General features: G+C 36.0%; 1 protein-coding gene across 7 annotated transcripts in view; it reads right to left on the bottom strand.

Annotated features, from left to right (window-relative positions):
- SLC44A5 (solute carrier family 44 member 5) overlaps positions 1–12678 on the bottom strand; it is a 398293-nt gene that overhangs the window by 380208 nt on the left and 5407 nt on the right. The window contains exon 1 of one of the 7 annotated variants that reach the window (XM_058303354.2): positions 12212–12281. The exons of the other annotated variants lie outside the window; for them this stretch is intronic. The gene's annotated coding sequence lies outside the window, so the exon portion shown is untranslated. Of the gene's footprint in view, positions 1–12211; positions 12282–12678 lie in introns of those variants that run through there. 7 annotated transcript variants of the gene reach the window in all.

Below are 12678 nucleotides of genomic sequence, written 5' to 3'. Positions count from 1 at the left end.
AGGGGGGGAAAGAAGGAGAGATGTAAAAAGGTGAAGGCCTAAGCATTTATTGAATACCTAACTCAGACAACATTATGCTATATACTTTGCTATTTGTTATGTAATTTAATCCTCACAATAGAACTGTAAAGTAGGAATTATAGTCCCCATTTTTTTAGATAAGGAAAGTCAAATAGGTTAAATAACTTGCCCAAGATCATATAGCTGGGATTTGGATTCATATCAGCCTGACCTCGAATCCAGAAAAAAAGAAATGGGGTATCCTTTGGGAAGATGCCTTTAAAAAGAGTTAAGAAAATTCATTTTTGGAACATGTTACCAGGCATGATAAGAAATTGAACTGCAATACTGGATTGTTTTTCTTAAAATAAGGTATCTGATCCCTATAATTACTCTGTTGTTTTCTTCTCTAATATATATATTCATTTATTTTTTCAAAGCACAAGGTATGAGGTACAGTACTAGTAGCCACTGAAGGTACAACAGTGAACAAGGCATGAAGTTCATGTTCTAGCAGGGAAGACAGACAAGAAAGATGCAATTACAATGCAGTTTGATAAATACCATAACAAATAAAACCCCAAGTTGGTATGGGAACACATACCAACAAGGAAGAATGTCAAAGAAAGTTTCAAGCTGACATTTAAGGTATGAAAAATAAAAGTTAAAACAATTTTCCTCTACCGTTAACACTAGAGATGGAGGAATTGCACATGTGCACCCACATCTCACACACACACACAAATAATACTCTCATTCCAGGCCATAAATGGAAAACCTGTTGTTCCATCTGTCATGTCATCCCATGGACAACAGGGTGAATTTCAGAGCATGTCATGAAAAGTAGCATTGGATTGAAAGCCATATCTGAATTTAATCTAGATCTCAAGCACTGGCTGTAAGACTCTGGGAAAGTAATTTTTTAAAAAGATTTATTTATTTATTTCTCCCCACTCCCTCCATTGCCTGCTCTCTCTGTCCATTAGCTGTGTGTTCTTCCGTGTCTACTTGTGTTCTCATTAGGTGGCTCCAGGAACTGATCCTGGGACCTTCAGGAGTGGGAGAGAGTCTTGTGCCACCTCAGCATCCTGGTCTGTTGCATCTTATTGTCTCTCCTCTGTGTCTCTTTTTGTTGCGTCATCTTACTGCGTCCAATCTCTGCATGGGCCAGCACTCCTGCATGGGGAAGCACTCCTTGCACAGGGCAGCACTACATGTGGGTCAGCTCACTATAAGGGCCAGCTTGCCTTCACCAGGAGGCCCTGGATATTGAACCCTGGACTTCCTGATATGGTAGACGGGAGCCCAATTGCTTGAGTCACATCTGTTTTCCAAGGGAAAGTAATTTTAACCTCTCTGGTCCTACATTTTCTTATCTGCAAAGAGAATTGAACCAAACTATTTCGAAGATCTCTCCTACTTTTAACAACCACAATTTAATTCTAATGTTTCCTCAACTACATATCACAGTTTGCTAATCAGAAATTTGATTGGAAACTATCTTAGAACTTCAGACTTGTATATTGATAACTATGTCAAGTTATATCATTTGAAGAATGTACTGAGTACCAGTCACATGAATTTCACAATCAATATTAAAGAAGGTAAGAGAAACTGACATCATATATAGAAATACATCAACTTCTGAAAAATTCTAAAATGAAGTTCTGAGTGAAAAAAAGGAACATGTTCAAATATAGCACAAGATTTTAAACCAGATTCAAATGTCATTAGTGTCTCCAAATGAAAAGAAATGTTAAAAACGGATTTTTTTCACATCTTGTATATCATGTGACTGCTGTAGAGCAGAAAAGTAAGTTAGGAAAGCTGAATTTCCATCTTAACATTGCATTCATAGGTTAACCTTTTTAAAAGGGTCAATATGCCACATGTAAAAGATACTCAAATTTATATGAAATCAATAAGTGATATGTGATTTAATAGTAAGCAACAAAGATTCAATGTGTCCTCAGCTTTAGAAATGGAAGAAAAAGAGCATATTCAAATTTCTCCTGCCTCTTTAAGATTAATGAAATAATATTTATAAAGATCTTATGCCTTGTGGGAAAACTAACAGTGCAACAGAAACAGAAGGAACATGGTAATTTTTTATCATTTTAGTAAAAAGGAATTGAGTATTAAATCCACAAAATAACAACCTGAATATAAGATTGGTTTTTCAAGGGATAATATTTTGCCCCAGATTTTCAGTGAAACATATAAGGTTGAACACTATATATAAATCAGTTTTGACCATTCTTAAAAATATAACTGGCATTACAGATATAGTTTTTAATGAAGCCAATTTCAATAAATTACTTGTTAGCCCAAAATGAGAAAATAACTGGAAGGAAGGAAAGAAAGGAGGGAGGGAGGGAATCTCTGTAGGTATTTCAGATATACTTCTAGAATAATGAGATTTAAAATGGTCCAAACATGGAAACGTTGTTTATTAGGAACTAACTCAATCTATCCCCAGATAACAATGATATATTCTCTGGAATAGACATTACCTAAGGGTATCCTTTAACACTTTATTTACAATTACCTCTACCCATTGTCTATATTTTTAAATCAGAATTTTTTGGTCCAAAGTATACAAAAATGTTTCAGAAACATTCAAAGGCCCAGAAGGTACTTCTTCCCTGTGGATAATGGAACCAACTCTTCTTAATAAAATAAACTTTTCATGAGTTGAATAGTTCCCTATTTGCAATCTTGAGGAAAATAGTAGTCAATTCCTGACTGTCCAGAAATACATTCACTTTATGGATTATTCAGCATGGTATGGAAAGTCTTCCTGCTACAGGAAGAAGCAATACCCAACCTGAGCTGTATCTGGGTTCAGTTTAGTGATCAGCACCAGTGATTATTCTATTCACATGTGTTAATTTTAAAGGAACTGCATTTTAAAATCCAGGCATATTTTCATTCAACAAATAATGGCTGAACACTTACTAAGTGTTAGGCACCATGAGGAAGATTTCATAACCTCTACTTTCAAGTTTACAGCTTAATTTTATATTCATGTGAAAATTTACCACCAAGAAAAGAAGTATAGAACAGAAAGAAAAGTGAAAGATATTTGAAATCTAAACCTTAAGTTAAAGGGAAATAATTTAGTATCACTTCTGTACCTTTTTTCATAGAACTCAATCTATTGGTATATATACTATCCATAGAATAACTTTCTGAGAATTTGTAACATTTTTCTAGACAATGCTATTAAGATTTAGAACTAAGATTAACACCAAATCTTCTAACATGCTGTCAGTACAAGTCCCTGGATATATTTAATAACAAATACACTTCCCCCATATATCAGCCCACACAACTTTTAGTCTCAGGTACTTCTTTATTCTAAATAGGATTTCAACACAGTTGGGAAAAACAAAAATTTTAAGATATTCATTGAAGGGTTATATTTACAGAAAAAAAATGTGGAAAATTCTGTTAAGTATGCCAGTTATATTAAAGTAATGCAATAGAACATTATCAAATCATTAAAATTAAAATTATAAAGAATGTATAAAATATAGAGATTATATATACTTGGTTCATTCAATAAATATTTATTTAGTATCTGTGATGTGCTCATAATTTTACTCAACATTTGGGATAAAAGGATACACATCACACAATCAGGACCCTCTAGGAGCTCATAGCCTTGTAGTGGATGAAAAGAATAGCCTCTAGAGGAGCGCAAAGAGAAGTGGATGGCAAATAGGCACATGGCATTGAGGGGGCATCCCCTTCTGTTGCAACCCCACAAAACTCAAGTCCAATTCCAGGCACATGACAACAGATATAGAGTCATATTTGATGCAAAAAAATTAATCCAAGATGCAGAGAAAAACATTGGAAGTGCCTTAGGAAAGAGATGAAGTTTCCAGCTGACTGGCTTGGGAATAGGGCATCATTCTCTCAGGCACCAAAGCACCAATTGACTGGTCTGAAACTGCCTGATAGTGTCACCAGAACAATGGGTGGTGGAAGTAGACTAAAGTTACACTTCGACTGTAGGACATTGAGCCACTGATTGATTTCCTGTCGGTATTTTGGTTCTTTTTGCTTCAGGACAGAGGTAAGGCGAAAGCCCACAAGAGGACTGAGAAAGAAGATGGATATGTAAACTCAACATCTGAAGTAGAGTAAGTGTTCCAATAGAGGTATGTGCAAGAGGTTTTGGGAGTAACAACAGGAAGTGTTTAACAACTCTACCTGTAGGGACAGGACATGAGAGATGATGGGGAAATTTTACAGAAAAAGTGACATTTCAGCTGAATCTCAAAGGATAAATAGGAATCTTCAGCATTACAAAAACAACAAGAAAAACAACAAAAACAGCATCATACAGGCAGAGAAGTAAGAAAGAATGTGGGTAGTACCCAGTTTTTAGGGTGATGGGATCATTAAGTTTAGGGTGGAATGGGGAAGTAGTGAGAGACAAAGCTGAAAATGTCATCTTGGGTCAGATCCTAAGATCCTTTACACCTTGCTGAGGAATTTTTACTTTGCTTTGTGTAGTGGTAGAGAGCCATTGTAGGATTTAGGGATGTAAAATGGCAAGATTTGCCTTTTAGGAGTACCATATTTGCTATAGAATGAAAAATAAATTGAAGGAAATCTAACCAAGAAAGACCACCAGTTAGTGCATAGGTGGTTCTAATCCATACTACTAATGAGTGTTGAATTAAATCTGTGGCAGTGGAGATAGGGAAAAAGTAGATATTTAGGAACAACAGTAGTGACTGATTTAATCAGGGTTGAGAAGAGGCCTGGAAATGAGGATTTGAGGGAGGAAGATGGAGTCAAGGATGACTCCAGATTTTTGGCTTGTGCAACAGCCAAAACTGGATAAAGATGCAGTTAAGTAAAAATGCAAGTATGGAAAATTATATTGGAACTAGATGGTAACCTGCAAATGAGGGAGGAAAAGTTGGGTTAAAATAGTAAGATCACTTGTTTTCCCTTTTTTTTCCCAGTGCTATATTGTTTGCACAAAATTGTTTAGGGCTAGATTTAGGTTTAAATACTAGCTCCGCAAATTATTAGTTTATAATTTTCAGCAGATTATTTAACCTCTATGAATTTAAACTTACCCAGTATTTGTTTACAATTCATTTTGCTTCAAACCAGTTTTAAAGTAGTTTATAAAAATACTTGTAACACTATAAAGTAAGTTTATAAAGAAAAACAATGGGGGGAAGAATAAGGATAAGAATGATATGAAAAACTAAATGAAGGATATGAAAAAACTAAATGAAGTCATTGTGCATGACTTACAATTCCATAGTTTTGAGCAAAAAGTGAGCTGAAATTTGGCTCTGAGCTTCCTAGCTCTCTACCCAAAGTGGGAGAAATAATTTCTATGACCTACATTGCCATCATTGGCTAGTAACAGTTCACAGTAACCTTTCCAACATGTTCTCTTAATGCAGATACCGAGTAAAATAATGATCAGCACAAGAAATAACATCCTTGAACTTAATACAATGTCAAGTTTCCACAAGGCTGTTTCTCTTACTTCTCAATGCCAGTCAGTGCATAGGAAAAGGTATTATAAGAAAGAGTGATTTGTTTTGTTTTGTTTCATTTTGTTGGAGTAAAAAGGCTATTTGCTGTTTTAACTTTATTTCTGAATTGCAAAGATTATTTCCCCTTCCCCATGTTTTTAGAATTTCCCTTATTTCCCCATTTAATCTTGGCTGTGACAACAAGACAGAAGAAAGTGTGAGGACCTTCTTTTTCTTGCATCTGTAGCAAACAAATGTTTCTTATAATATTTCTCAATTTCAGTTATAACACCTAAGTACAAATCAATGAAAGTACTTTTATGGGGGCTAAAATAACACAGGCTGGGTGAAGAGTTATCTCAGTGTCTGGCTTAATTAAAGAAAAAGTGTTAGCACTATCTAAAGGAATGAAAGAACTGCATATTTATTCAGGAAATCCTTAACAAATAGCCCCCACCACACATAAGTAATTCAAGGATACCATCTCACACCCTTCCCAGCCTGTGATCTTCACGATAATTTCCTGAGCCACTGTCCTAACTATGACAGTTCTCTAGCCTAGATCTTCTATCTCAATACATACAAAAACCCAATTTCCAGGAATATAAGACGAAGCATAAAATTTCAGTAAAGAGAATCTACTTAAAGAAAGGAAACAAATAATGGAAAAAAATTCTAAAATTTCAAGAACAACTCCAGTCCTATAAGCAATTACCTAAAAGGTATACCAATTTCTGCCTCAAAGACTTCCTTAGTGAATCATTATTTCGAATTAGTATACTTTTCTACCTCTTACTTCTGCCAAAAAATTTGAAAATGGGGAGTTTGGTAATTATCAATGCAGTTTCTATAAAGTTTTACAAAGTAATACATGTCAATGCAAGAATTTCTTAGAGATTAAGAAGAATAGGGAGAGGGGTATATTCCAAAATTATTCTTTAAGGATTCAAGTCCATCCTATCTCGTACAGCTAAAATACTCTCGGACACATTTATTTTATGACCAAAGATATATTTTTTTAACAACATAATGGTCCTTCTTTAGTCACTGATACTCTTTCACGGAAGTAAAGGTGCTAAATCAGCAGAATCAATGTCATTGTCATGGGAAAAGAATGTGATGACATTCTTTGGAGCCAAACAAAAGAAGTGTGAATAAAAGGCTAAGAACAGTGAATAAAAAGAAAAAAAGAGCTTAATTCAAAGTGAAAGATACTTCTAATACTAGAATTTGTGAAGCATGAACATCTAGTAAGTAGCTTTAACCATTTTTAAAATTTTGTGAGTTGATATTTTTAAACCTATATCCACATAATATATATAATCATAGGCTAAGTCTGAAATAGCTTTTGAATTTTTGTAATGCAGACTTAGAGTGACAATAAACGTTTTAATAAAATTTTAATAAAATATTTTTAAATCTTATTTTTAATCTTTGGGTTTTAATACTGAAACACAATCCAATGATTTATAAAATTTACATAAAGAACCTACCCTTCCAGTGTTAAAAAGGCATTAAATTATATGGTAAATTGCTTCTTTTAAACTTGATTTTAATTTTTTGATCCTACAAGAAATTTATTACTCAACAAGTATTCAGGACCAGCCCTGATTCCCTCAGAGAATTGCCTTCCTTGTCAGACAAAACATCTCTTGAAGCTGGGGTTATCAAGAGTATACCTCTCCTCTAAAGTCCTAATGGCAAAAAAGAAGCCACAGAGAGTTGAAAGGTAGCCCATCCTTTCATATTAGAGCTATAAAATCAGAGCTTAAGAAATCACCATGTTCTTGATCTTTCTTAGATAAAATGCTCAGACAGCTGCAGAATAGAAATCAACAATATGTAACTGTGGGTCCTCAACTGAACTAATGATTTTTTACATTCACTTTAATGTTCCTTTAATGTCATGGGCCCCAATGGGAAACAATCAAAGTTTATCAAGTTTATAAAACTTAATATATAATGGGAAAACCAGCACAAGAAGAGAAAGGAGAGGGGACAAAAAAAAAAAAACCAAACAAACAAAGATAAAGAAAATAAATATCTGTCTTTTAATTTGAAATCAAATTATTTGTTCAAAAGCTGTCCCTTGCCTAAAGACAAAGTAATGGGATGGGTAAAGCAAATTCTACTGGATTCCTTTATCAGAAGTAGCTTTCTAACTCCTCTCTGGAAGAATGGAGTAACAATATGGCCAGCCCAGAGTTTCTCAATCTCAGCACTACTGACCAGTTGGAACAGACAGTTCTTTCTTGTGAGGGGCTGTCCTGTGCATTACAGGATGTTTAGCAGCATCGCTGGCCTCTACCCACTAGATGCCAGTAGCACCACCCCAGTCATGACAACCAAAAGTCTCTAGAGGTTGTAAAATTGCCCCCAGTTGAGACAGGTAGCCCCATGCAGAATATTTTAAATTTTTTTCTTTAGTTCTTTCTGTTTCCCAACTTAAAGAATGGATTGCTAAAGCCAGCCACATGATGACTAGCAACTTTTCTCCCTGGCAATTTCTCTTATTGTGGGAAATCCAATACTAACATATTTTATGAAATATTTTGTTCAAAAGTTCATTTTTATACCTTTTTAAATACTGTAATTATTTTAAACATAATATATTTTAAAAAATAAAATATAAAAAAGAAACACAATTTAAGTTTTAAAACCATTCTATAATAATTCATTCTTACCGCCTCAGGAAACTGTCAAGAAAAGCTAAAACTTAAAATAGTCAGGGAAAGGCTAAAAACCACCTCAAAAAGCAAACAGCACACTAGGGACAATATCTGCTACTATTCTCCCATATTGGAAAACAACAACAAATCTTTCCTTGACTCTACCCACTCCACTCCAAGCCATAGCTCCCTTTACAGAAAAAACCCTCAAGTGAGTTGACTGTGCTCACTGTCTAATTCTTCTCCTTTTCTTTCTAAACCTATTCCATTCAGACCATCACTCTCTCCACTACATCAAAACTGTCCTTGTCAAGATCATCAGTGATCTGCACATGAGTAAATCTAGTAGTCATTTCTCAGTCCTAACCTTACTTGGCCTATTAGCCGCAGGAGGCACAGCTGATCATTCTCCTCCTTGATACACTTTCTTCCTTGGCTCAAGGACCCCACACTAGCTAAAATGCTCCCTTACTCAACAGGTGTTCCTTTTCAATCTTCTTTACTGGTTCATCCTCTTCTCTCCTACCTCTTAATAATGGAGAAACCCTGAACTCATATCTCTTCTCTCAGTCTGCACTTATTCACTAAGTATCTCATCCTGTCTAAAGTTTTGTTTTTTTTTAAAGATTTCTTTATTTCTTCTCCCCTCATCCCTTTTTGTTTGCGGTCGTTGTCTGCTCTTGTGTCCATTCGCTGTGTGCTCTCTGCGTCTGCTTGTCTTCTTTTTAGGAGGCACTGGGAACCGAATCTGGGACTTCCCATGTGGGAGAGTGGCGCTCAGTCACTTGAGACGCCTCAGCTCCCTGGTTTGTTGTGTCTCTCATCATCTTTCTTCTTTGTGTCTCTTTGTTGCATCATCTTGTATCAGCTCACCGTGCCTGCCCATCACACCAGCTTGCCTTCTCCAGGAGGCACCAGGAACTAAACCCAGGACCTCCCATTTAATAGGCAGAAGCCCAGTCACTTGAGCCACATCCTCTTCCCCTTGTCTAAAGTTTTAATAAATACCACTTATGGGCTGGTGATCCCTAAATTCCTATCTTCAGCCCAGACCTCTCACCCAAACTTCAGACTCTTATATCCAACTTCCTACTTGTCATCTCCACTTTGATATCAAATAACTATTTCAAACCCAAATAGGTCCATACTGAAGTTATGATCTTTCATCCTATATGTGCTCCATTCCCAGTCTTCTGATGAGTTGGTGGCATCTCCATCCTGTTAGTTGCTCAGTCAAGACCACTGAAATCATCTATAACTTGTATCTTTCTCTCACACTCCACATCCTGCTGCTTCAAGAAATCATATTAGCTCCACTTTCAAAAGATATTTATAATTCTTCTATTTCTCATGCCCTCCACTGCAACCACCCTGATTGAGGTCACTATCATCTCTCAACTCAGTGACTGCAAAAGACTACTTACTGGTCTCCCAACCTCTATCTTTGTCCCTACAGGATATTCTCAACACAGTAACTATAATGAATCTTTTAAAATATGTCAGATGATATTACTCCTTTGTCAAAACCTACAATGGTACCCATTTAACTTGGGTAAAAGTCAAAGTCCTTTAAATTGCCTAAAGTGCCTAACATTGCCAGGTCCTCCCTCATCTTTCTGACCTCCCTTCCAACTTCTATTCTCACTCATTCAACTCAGCTATACTGGCCTCCTTTCTGTTTATCAAATATGCCAGGTGTACTCTCACCTTAGGGTCGTTGCTCTGGTTTCTCTTTTATGGAAGGCTCATCTCCTGCCACAGATGGCCATCTCACCTCCTTCAATATTACCTTTTCAATGCCCTAACTACACTATTAATATTTACAGTTGGACCTCTCCCATCATCCCATCTGCCAGCAGTCCAGACCCCTCTTATCAAGCTTCACTTTTTCTGCTTCTCACAGAAGTTTTTGGTTTTTAATATGGGCAATTTATTTATTATTTCCCTGTTTACCATCTTCCCTATCTAGAATGGAAACTTCATGATGGTTCCATTTTGGTCTCTAATGTATCTCAGGCACAGAATCGTGTTTAGCACAGAGTAAATTTTCAATTAATATTTGTTAATGAATGAATGAAATGAAATGGACTAATACCCCACCCTGAAGTAGAAGGGATAGCAGACTTTTTTTTTTCTTTATCCTTTTTTTCACTGTTCAGTTATACATGAAAGACTGGGAAGACAATGGGACTCCTTGGTAAGAAGGAGTTGATAAATTTAAGTGTAAGGGAGGTTTTTATTGGAAGATTTTAGATTTAAAGGGACCTTTTGTCTTTAGTTTGGGGACTGTGAAGTCTTGGGCTGTTGGAGGGATTTCAGGGCTTTTGTGTTTCCTTTATCTCCTTGATTTTTAGTTTCATGGTATTTCTGTTTGGAAGGTACTTTTTAAACTAAGTGAACCATGGGGGCTAGGATGGGTATCAGAAAAAATCAGAAGGGATAGAGGAAGAAACAAGCTGCTTACAACAAGCTGAAGGGAAACAAGAAAAGGCGACTTCAGGTTTTCTTCTAGATTTTCAGGTCAATCACTAAAGTAGGAAAGAGGGTTGGGAATTAAGGCTTATGCTGAGACTAGGGAAAAAAAATTGTGAATTAGAGTATTCCTTTTATTCTCTGGAGCCTGCAGAGGCAGATAAGTTATAGCTAGAAACTCTATAGTAACTGTATAAATAAGTAGATTAATCCCATTATAGTGGATTTAAAAAAACACAAACCAACATTCTTTTACACATATTTACTTCTTCCTGCTATAATGTTTCTAATTTATCCTGTTTTTCAGTAGCCTCTTCCCTAGCATTTTTGCATCAGTGTGAAAATAATGGTCCACAGATGTATTCATTATCTAATGCTGTGTAACAAATTTTCCCCAAAATTTAATGGCTTAAGACAACAATAAATGTTTATTATTTCTTATAGATTCCGTGATTTTAGAATCTAGAAGAAGTTTGATTGGGCAGTCCTGGATTAGGGTTTCTCATGAAGCTCAGTCAGATGTTGGCTGGGGCTAGAGATATCAAAGGCTTGACTGGGAAGATCCATTTCCAAGTTAGCTAAGGTCATTCACGTGGCTGGCAAAATGGTGCTGGCTTTTAACAGGAGGCTTCAGTTCTTCCCCACATGGGCTTCTCTACATGGGTACTAGAGTGTTTTCACAATATGACTGCTGGCTTCTCTGAGAGTGAGCAATACAGAAAGTGAAGGGTACACGAGAGCAAGGCAGAAGTCACAATGTCTTCTCTATGTGAATTAGCCTACTACTACACTGTTGGTCACAGAGGTCAGCCCTGATTCAGTGTGGGAGAGGAGTACACAGGGGCGTGATTACCAAGGACATGAGGAATACTGAGGGCAATCTTGGAGGCCTGCTACCAACAGTCAAATGCCTTGCCACATGAACTGCAAAATAATCCACCTCAGAGTTTGATGCAGATGCATCTTTCCCTGCCTATATTACTTCAGAAAGTGAGAACATTTGTTCATCTTGTCTTGTCTCTTCTCTAGAGAGTCCAAATGCTTCTAAACAATATCACCTTAGCATCTGTGAGCAGTTAACCTACTTTGTGTTGGCAACATATTTGTAATTTTGAAAGTCATCACAAACATTACATTTTTGACACTTCTGGGGAAAGTATAAGATATATCATCCTCTTCATTCAGCAGGGGAAAAAGTTGATGATCTATCTATGTTAGACTTGATAGGGAAGAAAATTGATTTAAAAAATAGTGGATGTAGACAAAGGAAAGAGAATCACTGGACTTGGCTCTGCCTCTATCCATAGTGCATAATTTACTCTTAGACCTCAAGAAAGCACCTGATGTTTTTGTGTTTCAATTTCTTCATATGTAAAATGCAGATGTCACTATATTCACATGTATAAAGAGTGAAGTCTGAATATAAATTGGGAACTGAGCTCTATTTTATACATATATAAGTTCTTGACTTATATAGAATAAGTGTTTCCAAATAGTAAACTTAACCAAATTCCTTATAGAGATAGATTATTCAAGTTTAACAGCATCACTCACCTTTTACTTTACCATTCCTCCAATAACTGTATAAACACTGAGCCTTCCTTTCAACTCTAGCAAGCTATGATTCTCATTATTATGAAAAAAGCTGATGTCATAAACACATTGTGTTACGTATCACTAACGGCCAGATACCATTCTTAGTTACATAATCTCTGAGCTACTACCAGTCTTTCTAACCTCAAAAGAGGCACAAGGAACACCAATTCATGGAGTACAAAGAAAGAGGGGAAGAGGAGTGAACAAAGTCCAAAGCTACAAAAATTCTCAGTATATTTTTCATTATTAATCCTTACCAAAGAAGCAGGCAGTTTGGGGAAGGGAGTAGGCAGTAGAGAGCTTTAAAATAATTATTATTTATACCTTCCCTCTATATCATAGCACCTTCTAGTCACAAATTTTTGAAGAAAGGAAAATCATCCAACAGACTCCATTTTCCCCCTGCCAACATTTCCAAAGTACGA

Source organism: Dasypus novemcinctus, chromosome 9, assembly GCF_030445035.2.
Source record: "Dasypus novemcinctus isolate mDasNov1 chromosome 9, mDasNov1.1.hap2, whole genome shotgun sequence".
NCBI classification, from domain to species: Eukaryota; Metazoa; Chordata; class Mammalia; order Cingulata; family Dasypodidae; genus Dasypus; species Dasypus novemcinctus.
This window is presented reverse-complemented; position numbering and strand designations above follow the sequence as displayed.